The 12527-nt window shown below is 44.9% G+C and overlaps 1 long non-coding RNA gene across 1 annotated transcript in view; it reads left to right on the top strand.

The window, feature by feature from the left end:
• The first annotated feature begins 505 nt into the window (after window positions 1–505).
• LOC146343655 (uncharacterized) overlaps window positions 506–12527 on the top strand; it is a 29632-nt gene continuing 17610 nt past the window's right edge. The window contains exon 1 of the long non-coding RNA XR_014791955.1: window positions 506–665. This is a non-coding gene — a long non-coding RNA (uncharacterized LOC146343655). The remainder of the gene's footprint in view (window positions 666–12527) is intronic.

Raw genomic sequence — 12527 nt, 5'->3', positions numbered from 1 at the left:
GAGCTGTGTGCCTGCTGGCTCCATCTGTTGTCCAGGTGCTAAGTGGGCAACTTCAAGGCCCCTGGGCTCTCCCATATTGGGATTATTTCTTTATTTAAGATTATTTTTAGGCCACCTATAATGGTAGAGCCCTCTCAAGGCAGTGCACAAGATAAAACAGTATGAAGCAATGCAAAAGAAATACAATAAAAATGCAATACATAGATATTCAGTATTTTTTCAAAATAAAAGCATATTTTTTATCTTTAAACTGGAATAGGACTGGACAGCCCTTCAAAGAGAGGACATCTTCCAATAGATGCTTGTTCTCTGACAGCTGTTGTAGAACTTGTGGCCAGCCTAACCATTCCCCTAACTTCAGCTTTCTATTCTTGGGAATATTGCAACCTCATCTGCAAGTTACAGGAAGGGGGCAGTGTTGCGGTTAGTTAAGTCATGGGAATTTGGGGGCATAGCTAGCCTTAGAATCTCTATAGCCTACACTGTGGTTTCCACCTTCTGCTTTTCCCCCTCCTCTCCCTTCCCCCTCTCTCTGACCTTCCACCATTGCTGGGAGCACACATGTTTGTTCTCTCTCCTGTTCGTGTTATAGAACACAAAGAAATGGACTCAACAAACTTTGTTTGAAACTCTATGCAGCACCTGCATTTTTATGCAAGAATATTGTGAGTAAACCATTTTACCTTTTCTTCACTAAAGAAGGGTGTGGTCTCCCCCCCCTTTTTTTTTTTAGCCTTGTGTGCATGTGGGTCTGGCAAACACCCATTCTGTTCTGCCTTTTGTTTTTTCTCTGCTAAACTGCCTTTTTAGCAGGAAGCATCATTACCAAAAGTCTATGTGATGTGTCTGATTTAGGGAAGGCCACAGAACTGTGCATTCCTCAGAGCAGATGTAAAGACAGTCAACGTGGTCATCCAATTAACTGGCTTTGGATGTCTGCCTATGCTTGCTTGCTTGTTTGTTTATGTATGTATGTATTTCATTTCATTTCTGTACCGCCCAATAGCCAAAGCTCTCTGGGCAGTTCACAAAAATTAAAACTAAAGAGCACACAATAAAACAATATAAAATATATAAAACATTAAAAGCACAGTATAATGATACAACCAGAATAAAGCCTAGCAGCAGTGCAGGGATTTAAAATACAGATTTAAAGCAGCAAAGCTAAAAGTCTAGAAAGCTGAAATGCTAAAATGCCTGGGAAAATAAAGAAGGTCTTCACCTGGCACCAGAAGGAATACAGTGTAGGTGCCAGCAAACCTCACTAGGGAGCTCATTCCACAGCCGGGGTGCCACAGCAGAAAAGGCCCTTCTCCTTTGGCAGGGGCTTCTAGCAAGTAGATAAATGCACTGCATATTTTCAACTGTGTAACACTTTAAAAACTATGGGTACTGTTTACAGGTGCGTACTGGATTTGTATCCAATCCCAGGATTTACCAGCCATTGGACTAAATGTGTATTCTAAGTTAATACCTCTAACAGTGCAATCCCACACAGGTCTACTTAGAAGTAAGCCCCATTGATTTAAATAGGATTTACTTACAGGTCAGGGGGTATAGGATTGCAATCTAAATTGTGTTTGGTCCACTACTTGACCTGTTAGTGGCATTTGATTCCACAAACTATGGTATCTTGCTGGATCGGCTCTGTGGGTTGGATGTAGCAGTCATGGTGATACAGCAGTTCCACTTATACCTGCAGAGCCAATTCCTGAAGGTGGCATTGGAGGATTTCTGCTTGACCCCATGGTAGGGGGGTCACACAGCGGAGTCACACAGGGTTCCAACTTACCCTGTATGCTCTTTAATATGCATACGAGGCTGCTGAGTGAGGTTATCTGAGGATTTGGAGTCAAGGGTTATCAGAACGCTGATGATACCCAGCTCTATTTCTCTTTTTCATCTGAGTCAGGTGAGGCGGTGCGTGATGAACTGTTGTCTGCATTCAGTAATGGGCTGGATGAGAGTCATTCTGACAAGAGGGAGACATTATAGGAAGATGGTTCTTGGGTCTGGGAAAGTGGTGTTTAACTTGTTTGTTGCATTCCCCTGACAGAGCAGGTTCAGAACTCTGGGGTGCTCCTAGATTCAGCTTTTGGACTAGAAGCTCAGGTGGCCTCAGTTTTTACAAAGGTGAGGGAAATATTCACAGCAAGGTTCACATACCTTATCTTGGACACACTCAGGATTCAATTGCAACACCCCCCCCCTTCCCCTGTATGTTTTTAAAGCACTTATTTTGGTAGCTTTTAGGATACCTTGAAATAACAAGAAATAGCAGTGTTCCAAGTGCTCGCACATGGGGTGGGAAAAATCCTCTACCCCTTCCTGAATGGTGTCCCCTTCTATAAATCAAGAGTGTCAGATTCTGTCTTTCAAAATGCTGCCTTTTCTAGCCAGCACATTCTCTTAAATAAGATGTAACAGAGATGCAATTTGAAAGGCATTTGGTAACCCGAACTACTCTTTGTTTATCATTAGCACCTCCTCCCCCTGCCACAAGAGCTGTGCAGGTTGCCTCTGATTAGAATAAGACAGCTTGCTTATGCATTCACGATGCATTTCAAATGTAATACTTGTTACTGAATCTAGTTATGCAGCGTTTGTCTACAAGCTTTGGAATCTATTTAATGGTATTTTTATATTCCCTTCAGACCAGACAATAAATCTTCCGCATCCTTTTTTAATGAATAATCCTAGGAGGCTAAGGGCGCAATTCTATGGGGATAGGCAGCCGCCTTCAAACTCAGAGGTGACCACCTATCCAATGCAGGGCAGGAGAAGCACGGAGGGGATCGTCTCCTCTGTGCTACTCCTGCCCTACGTTCATGGCTAGATAGCCGATTTCGGCTGTCTAGCCACGGGAAGTTGGAGTGGGGGTGGGGGTGGCCGGATGACACATGTCGTACTGGCATTTCCACCCTCCCCGTCCCTGGGAACTCCCCTTTTACGCCTCTGCGTGCTGCTCTCATGAGCATGGAGCGCGGAGCCGTTCTGCTCTGCCTACGAGGCAGTGTGGGAAGGGGGGAAGGTTGGTTCTCAGGGAACTGACCTCGGAGCATGGGCTCCGAGGTTGGTTCCCGGAAACCGATGTATCCTATGGCTATCTAGCCGCTGACTAGCAGTCCTAGGATTGCTCCCTCAGAGGTTTGCTTTCTATCCTGCTGAATCCATGCAATCCATTTTCTCCTGCCTCCACCATCCACAACTGAAATAAAAATGTTTTGCTTTTAGGACAATAACGGGGTTTCTTGAAATTTGCATGGCCACAGTAATGCCAAAGAGTATAATAGGAAATGTTTCCTCTAACTCAGATTTTTATCACATGGCACAGAACCTTGAGAAACTGAAATTTTGTTTTTAAGAAATGTCTAGATCTGATGATCGTTAGGAAAAACATGAACAGCATTGGTAGTTGTTGCAATTTGAGAAGGGCTGCCAGTAGTTGGGGCATGGTAACGTTGTTAGAACAAGCCATCATTTTGCCATCACTGTAAACATTCCAAACGTGGGATGCAAAATTCATAGCATGTACTCATGGGGAATGAGTCAGGTTGTCTGTTTGCCCCAAGCAGCGCCAGCTCCAGGTTTTTGCGGGCCTTTGGGCAAGATACCCTCCATGGGACCCCTCCCTCAGTGAGTCTACCTTCCTGCCTCCATTGTCACCAGCTGCTATGGCACCTCATCCTCTTTCTCATCATTGCTACCACTTGCTTGCCTGACAGGCAGGGAGCCAGTGGGCAAGTCGGCAGTGGCATCTCCTGCTCCTTCCTCACCATTGCTGTTGCCTGGGCCAGAGCGAGAGGCAATTGAACAAGCAGGTTGCGATGATGAAAAGGGACAAATTCAGAGGACTCTTGTCAGTGGGCCCCTGCTGGAGTGCGGGCCCTCGGCAGGTGCCTGATCATGCCTACCCTTGACGCTGGCCCTGGCCACAGGTGTGGTTCAGATAGGGATTGTAATGAGCAAAACAGTAGGAGCAGAATGATAGTGTGAATGTATCTAGTAGCAAGGTTCTTAGCATTTGAAAGTGGTCTTCCAAGGGCATCCTCTCTCGCAAATGATCCTGAGATGGGAGAACTCATATGTGAAGATGATTTAGATCACTGGTCAGGGCCGGCCCTACCATCAGGCAGAGTGAAGTCATCACCTCAGGCAGCAGATACTGGGAGGTGGTAGGAAGATGTTGGAGGAGAGACCTGTGTGCTGTGTATCCTGCTCTGTGCCCCCTAAGCTAGCCTGCTGCCTTCGGGTGCAGTGAAGTGTGCTGGCTCATTATCAGTGTTGAAGACAAGTTCGTCTGCCAGTCTTGTGATGGGGTAGGAGGGGGCATCTTCTGGTTCTTCACCTCAGGCAGCAACATGTATTGGGTTCACCCTCACTCACTACTGACTGTCAGTAGCTCTCCAGGCCTTTCCCAGCCCTACTACTCAAGATCCTTTTCACTGGAGATGCCAGGGACCGAACTGGGACCTTGTGTATACAAACAAATCTGGAGCTCTGCCGTTGAGCTGCAGCCTCCTTTCATAGCCTGTGTTCCAACCACTAGCCTCCTGTTTGGGCCTGAAGGTGGGCTATTACTACCTTCCCATTTAATTACGGAGGCCAAAATTGTGCAGCCCCACAATTATGTTCGTAGTCTGGTGCTTCAGGCCAGGAAGAGTAACAACTCTGCGTTCTGAAAGGCCTCTAGGGTGACTTGCTAGATATTTCTAATGCATGCCACAAACCTATAGACCATTTTCTTTTTACAGTATTTTCTCTGCAGTAATTTATCGATAAAAATCAAATAGTTATTTCACAGCCATTTCAACGCCTTTTCATAAACCGTTCAGTCCTCTGCTGTGTTTTTCAATGGGTATTAAATTCCAAAGTGTATTTAACATGCAGTATTTGGCTAAGAACACGGCATACAGAATCTGTGATTGTTTTGCTTTGCCATATGCTAAGGATGTAGCTGTGTGCTAGATTCAGTGAGTCCTAAATGTTGCATGGTCCATGGGATATAAGCTGCAATCTGCACATGCCTGGGCTCTCTTGTTATAATACACGGTCCACACATACAATGATGGTTTCATCATTACTACTTTGATATACTTTACCATAGCATTATATTGTTTATCTTGGACTTTTTCCTTTACTCATGGCAGCCTTTAAAACAGGGATGGGAAACCTGGGGCCATCGAAGTATTGCTGGACTCCAACTCCCATCAGCCACAGACAATACAGTTGATGGTCAGGAGAGATGGGAGTTTGACAAAAAATATACTAAGGTTGCAATCCTATGCAAGTTTAGACAGAAAAAAATCCCACAATTCCCAGCATTTCCCAGCCAGCATGGCTGGCTGGGGTGTGCTGGGAGTTGTAGATCTTTTTTCTGTCTAAACATGCAGAGCATTGCACCTTTAATGTGCAATTTCCATGCCTCCTTCATGCAATTTCATGGAGGTTCTAGATGTTGTTGTCATCCAGCTTTAGTTAGGGATAGGGGAAAAATTAGCTCAGCTCACATTTTAATGCGAATTTACCTAATTTCACACTTTCAAACCAATACTTGAACTGAAATGCAGTTATCTTTCAATATTTGCACTCCTCTGAATTTTGCAATGGAGTTGTCCAATCAACAAATGTGTACAAAAATGTGTATATTTGGGAAAAAAATGTTCAACAATGCGTTATATTAAGAAAGGTGCTTGCAAACACTGCATGTACTACACCAAAATGCATACAAAAACATTTCTGCATTTTCATGCAAGCGTTTTATTAAAAGCTTTCTCAAAGTTCAGAATGAACCAAACTTGAGACTGGACAAATTCTCAAAGTTTTAGACAAACTGAATTTAAGATTGGAAAAATGAGAAACTAGGAGAAACTGAAATCGACCAGTTTGTCCATCCCTAGTTTTAATTTTCCCATGTTTTCCCACTGCTCCTTCCATCTTTTTTCTTACCCCAGAAAATCTGTTAAGGAAGGAAAGAGCAGACAAGCACTGTGATCTCTTGGTAGGTGTGGAAAGGAAAATGTGGGATTGAGGTGCAGTGGGAGGAGTTGTCTCTGGGGAAAGCGGATGACATGTTTGGGATGCCCTCCCCTTCTCTGTTGCTTGTGTGTTTCCAGGTTCAGAGCCATTTCATGTCCTGCACTGCAAGTCCTTTCTTCTGATCTACTGATTTGCAGCCTTAATTAATTGCTTCCTGGAATGAGGTTTCCTCAGTCCGCACACTTCAATTAGCTGTTTAATTAGTTGATTACACTGAAAACAGGAGCACTTACTTCTGAGTACAGAGATATAGGTTCTGGCTGTAATCCTGTAATGCTGCAATCCTCTAGCCTTGTGCTGAAGGTATTATCTCCCCCCATCACACACACACACACACACACACACACACACACACAATTGTGCTGTGGTAGGTAGTACAAATAAGGAGCAGGGAAAATCAAGACAACCAGGTGGGTTGAAATACTGACTAGATCAGGTTATCTGATTAGATCCAGTTCTGTGATTGACTAGACTAGAGATCAGGCATTCTCAGGTGAAATGCACCAGGTGTGTAGCTCAATAAGTAACCATATGTACTCAAAAGTAAGTTTAGCTGCAATGTTTTCCCCCTGAGCGACACGCACTTTGAAAACTTTATTTTAATGGGGGCGGGGGAGAATTGCACTGGTTCAAAAACTGTAAAAACACACAGACACGAACTGGTTGCTAAAATGGCACTGAGAAGCACCCATTTCAAATGTTGGGAGAAGACAGTGATGTAGTTTGTGCATAATGCTAACCTACTGTTAATTTAATCCATGGGTTGTTGAATTCTGGGTTGTCATGATGTGTGAACCCAGCTGCACTAACAAACCATGGTTTGTTAACCATGAATAACCCAGAAGATAATGGTTTGTTGTTAGGTTGTGAGCTCTTGGTTGTTTAAACCATGGGTTGTTGTTACGTGTGAACCCAGAACTGTGGATTATTCATGGGTTGTTTTGCCTGGTTAAAGAGGCAACAGATAAGAGTGGTTAAAAAAAAAAAAACCCAGCTGCTCTATATGGCAGTATTACAGCACCACAAAGGCATTTGGGATCCAGGGAGGGACTGGGTGAAGGCAGAGGGAAACATACAGTCCAGTGACTAAGAAAACAAGCTGCCAGACAAACCCTGGGTAAAACAACAAACCATGGGTTAAACTGACATGGGTTAGCGTTATGTGTGAACTATGTCTCTGCGTTGCAAACACTGAAGGTTCGGAACAACACTGTCCACCATGTGGACAGAGCAGAGCAAGATGCACACACCAAAATAAGCACTAGACATGCCCCCCCCCCCGAAGTGCAGATGGTCAATTTCCATTACACCTACAGTGGAAGAGCACTCTGGAAGACTGGTAGCACTCGGAACCCTCCATCTGGAAGCACCCTCAGTTACACAGACCAGGATCACATGGGTTTCAGGAGGAAACGTAGCTTGGCGGATGAGCTCAGGTTTCACATGCAGGCAGTTCCAGGACCAAAACTCTCATTTGAAAAGATGGGTAGGGGCTCCCACAGGCTCATCTGACTCAATCAGGAGGAGCATTGCATGGGCAAACTGTGTGTTTTGGCCCACCCCTTCCCCTGGCAATCCACACGACCAATCCCCTCTGGCTATTTTGCCTCACTTGTATGCCCTACTGGTTACCTGCCCAACAGACCTCATTGTCCTTTCCTCCCTGCCAACTACATGGCTCGTACACTGGCGGCAGCACCCAGCCCAGAGAGGCCTGCCCCCTTTGAACTCCCCCCCACCCTCAAAAGCCTGGTTGAGTAGACAGCAGGAGCCGTGGAATTGATCTAATAGCACCAGTTTCCTTCTTCCCCTCGCCCCCGTCAGAATCTCATCCTGAGGCTGAAGCGAGATCAAACCAGGGGTAGGAAAGGGATTCCTCTTTGCCAATCCCTAGCAACGAAGAAACAGCACGTGAGGCAGAGTCATGGCCTTTATCGAACAGCATCAGGGATGGAATGAGTTCTGGAAATAAAAAGACACACGCCTGGGGTTGCGAATCAGGTACCCCAGCAGGGCTCCCGTGCCTTTGATAGTTGCGTGGCAGACAGTAGAGCAGCAGGTCTCTCTATGCAACTGGGTGTGGGGTAGGACCTGTCCACCACACCTATTGGAGAGCTGCTTGGGGGACACAAAGGAAGGCACAGAGAGAGTAATGATCATTGGTCAGTAGCTGGAACACATTGTCCCTGTACCTGGATGCCCAGCAGGTGTCTGTGGAAGTGAGAGATGGGAGTAAATGGTGTGTGTCACCTCAGTTCTCTGCAAGTGCTCATGCCTCCGTCTTCCCCCTCTCCCATTGCAGGCAGTGTGGGAGACTGTCATGATTGAGGCAATACTTACCCTTCACCTGTAGGGGTTCCAGTGGAACCCTGCCTATGCAGTGATGTTCCCATATAGCAAGGGGAGGGGGCGGGGGAGGGGGTGGGGAGACAGGGGAGTCAACTGCAGCAGTTACACTTTGTAGCATGGTTGCCCCCTTCCCAATGTGGGTGGAGCGGTTGATGGAGGAAAAACACATGTTCTGAGGATCTCCCACCTCTCCATTGAGTTGAATGGGGAGAAATTTTCCTTACATCATCTCTGAAATAATCATGAAGTTCTGCCATCATTGAAGGCATGTTTGGGGTCTGAATGGCTACCGTAGGGTGGGCAACTTGGTGGCCCTTCAGATATTTTAGCCTACAAGTCCCCTCGGCCCTAGCCAGCATAGCCAATGGTGAGAGATGATTGGACCTGTAGTCAAAAACATCTGGAGGGGCACAAATTGCTCACCTCTGGAATATAAGATTCGGCATAAGTCTGCTCTTCCCCTGTCCTGCCCGTATCCTGCCCATGTGTCTGCCCCATTTTGCTCACTATACCAGTGAAGGAGGTGCAGTGTAACAGATCCGCAGTGTAACAGCATGGTGCATGCATATCTGTGCACTTTCACCCATAACTGATGTATCTTGGGTATAGGATTACACCCTTCCTACATCTGACAAAACTGGTATCAACTAATGATGGGTGAACTTATTTCAGGTGAATTAATAATTTCCTTGGATAATAACGAACACACCCATGAGAACTCCGATGAGAGTTCTCCCTTAAAATGAATCCTCGTTCAGTGTAAATGAGCTTTTGAACATGCACAATATCAAAATGCATCTTGAGAGCTGTACTTTGAAAATGTGTAGTGCGCCATGAGTTCACGGGTCGCCACATTCATGTGCCCCCTTCCTGATCTGTTGTTTTTGCGTGGCCTCTCACAGAAACACTCCACCCACCAGCAGCAGTAAGTAAAGTACACGTTTACTTAATGAACAAAATAAAAGACAGTACTGTACGAACAATGGCAACCTAAATCTGATCTGACAGTAGTAAGAGAAAGCGTGTGCTGAGTCTGATTACCTGAATAGGACCAAGCTACGTGTGAGAACAAAATGGAGAAAAAGGGTGTGTATGCACCTACCTGGCTGTTACTCAAATGTAATTGGTTGTGGGGTAAAGTGACATCATCACACTTTACTATAAGCAAGAAAAGGGTTAATCCAACCAACTCAGTGCATGCACAGAAAAAATGTTCTTTAGATGCAGACTGCACATGCTCAGATGCTCATGATCAGTTCCAAACTTAATAGCAAATTCATACAATGCCAGTCCAGGCTCCTTAAAAAGGTGAGTATTATGAACAGGCAAAGTTTGCCCAGCAAGCTAATTACGAAATTCTGCAGCATCACTCGTTTCAACCCTACCCAACCTCGAGGTGATTAATTTGGGTACATTCAGTTTCAGACAAGAGTTGCCCATTAGTGTCCATTGTTTCTCATTAATAACCAGGCTATTCTGAAGCCCAAAGGACTGCCAGTTTGTCTTAACAGGACAATGTAGCTCATGGAATTATATATTTGTCACTACTTTGACTGTGGGTGTTAATTTTGAGTGTAGTGCAGTATGATAAAATATGAGCAAGTGAAACTTCTTGCAAAGGCAATAATTCGTTGAGCATTAAATATTTTTAGAAATGCATTTCAAAGCCTCTTCTCTTATGTGATCACAGCCGTAGACTTCTTTTTTCTTTTCTTTTTTTCTGTACGGAGGAGAATAACTTACATCAGCACCAGTTGCCTTAGTACACACTGGGGAAATATTCTATGTCTCATGTTGTTGTTTTTCTCCGATCAGTCCTTGATCATCTGAATGCCCCTTTTAGACATCAGCAGCGTGTTCCTACTTTGCTCTATTCTAGCGCAGCCGGGTGGAACTGATTGTTTCTGCAAAGGGAAAGAGATGAAAATGCAGATTTATTTAAATAATTAAAAGTCCCACAAGGCGGTATGTGTTCAACATGAAAATGAGCAGCAAGGAACTATCAAACTAATGTTTCCTTCTAGGTTAATGGTCACTACTCCATTGAATAACAATGCACTGCAGTTTAAATCAGAAAATTCAAAATACAGGGCTGGGCTAAAAACAAAATTGACACTAGACGGGAATCATTTTTACAGAATTGTCATCATCCTACATTGTAAGCACTTTCTTTAATTTTCTAGTGAAAAGCTGAGAGCTTCTACTTAGCTGATCTGTAGTGGCAAGGTGTTGATCAAAAACCCATTGTACAAATACACTCCATTGCTTTTGAATTTAGGGCAAGATTGCCCATAACTCTCAGAATTCTGAAGAGAGGTTTCCTCATTTTCCCAATAGAGCTGTCTGGCTCAAGGCTTGTGGTGTTATCTGTGACTTCAGAATGGCTGAGCCAACAGCACTCTGAGCCCCATTATGTCTGGGGCCGGCATTAGGCCTTCTAATGTCACAGAAGGCCTAGCAAGTCTAGGGTCAGGCAGCAAGCATAACACAGGCCCTCATTTGCAAGAGTAACACAGACCTGCTGTGGCATCACAACACACCAACCAATGGCTTCAGGAGAGATGGGGTAAGCAGGAGCATCAGGTGGAAAATACTGGCAGGCCCCAAGCTAGCTCAGCCTTCCCCAACCTAATGCCGTCCAGTTGTGTTGAACTACAAGTTCCATCATCCCGAGCCAGCATAGTCCAACACATCTGGAGGGAGCCAGGTTGAGGAAACTTCCTTGGAGCTAGCAGTATAGAACTCTAGAGAGACAAAAGAGATATTTGGTGTAGTGTGTTCAATGAATGATCATCAGGAATTACAACTCCGCGGTTCTCCTGCATTTGCCTTCTGTTGTTTGTTCCCCAATGTTCAGCTTCATCAGCTAGACGTTTGCAGGTCATGATGGTGGTGGTTATGCACTTGCATCATTTATATACATCCTGTAATATATACTATGCTACGGCATTGTCTGAGACTGGCTGGGTTTGCACGATCGCAGGGTGGCTTTGTACTCACCCTACAACCCACGACTTACCATAGGGGTTGTAGGATGGGTACAAAGCCACCCCTGCTGGGCTGCATGTGCGGCATCATGGGTAGTTATGTAAAATGCGGTCACCCGACCAGCATGTGCAGGGTAGGGAAAGAACCAACAATTGTTCTTTCACCCCTGTGGTCGTGCGAACCCAACCACTGTGTCCACACCAACATTCTTGTCTCATTTCAATAACTAACCGTAGGGATACAAGCTCAGAGGAGCTTCTAGATTTGGCAGGAGGAGTTCTATAATGTCTTGGGGGATAAAGAAATGTCCGCTGTTATAATTTTAAACCACTTCGGTTTTGATTTCTTGAAATGTTCCCATGTACCAGGGATGCTGGTTTTCAAGTCTGCCTGGAATCCATACCCTCTGATAGCTTTCCCCCACCTAACATCAGACACACAAGGGTTGGTTGTTGCTCAGGGTTGTTGTTAACTTTTCTTTTTAAAAATTCTGGCACCCTGAGCTGAGTGTCGCAAGCATAGAGTGCTTTTCCTAAGTCCAATAAACCAGTTTCTTCTTGGTTTTTTGGGGGGTAAAATATGGATTGAAGGACACAGTTGACTGAGTTTGCACACTTTGTCTTGCCTCTCTAATGGAAAGCAGATTCTTAATAACACCAAGCTAAGGACAGAATGCCTTTGAGAATGTGTAGAATGCTCCCTCATATGAAGGGCGTTAAATTTTCTTCTAACCCCCTCACCCCATCTTGCAAAGAGTAGGGAATAACAGAAACACCAAACACACATTCCCCCGAGTTTATATATTTGCTTTCCGGCAACTGGCTAGGAATGTGAAATTTTGTCCAAACCAGTAAATTCTGGTTGCTTAACAACTATCTGCACATGTTCAGAGGCACAGTCATCTTGATTAGGATTTTGCATATTCTATGGCCAAACTCTTTCACATTGAAAAATAAAAGATTTCAAGGATTGAGGCTGAACCCTAGTTGTTTTCTGTCTCAAACAAGCAGTTCAGCAACTCCCACATCCATTATACCAGCATGGGCCTCTGTCTGAGTCCAGTCATGCTGCAATCTATCCCAGATCCACCCATATTAGACAGAGACTGCCTACAGAGAGAATGGCATATTTGCTGTTGTGGGGGGCAGGGG

The sequence above is a fragment of the Heloderma suspectum genome, chromosome 5 (genome assembly GCF_057233095.1).
Source record: "Heloderma suspectum isolate Gila_16-S chromosome 5, 16-S_ref, whole genome shotgun sequence".
Lineage (NCBI taxonomy): Eukaryota > Metazoa > Chordata > Lepidosauria > Squamata > Helodermatidae > Heloderma > Heloderma suspectum.
The sequence above is the reverse complement of the archived record's forward strand: the minus strand, read 5'-3'. Positions and strand labels throughout refer to the sequence as shown.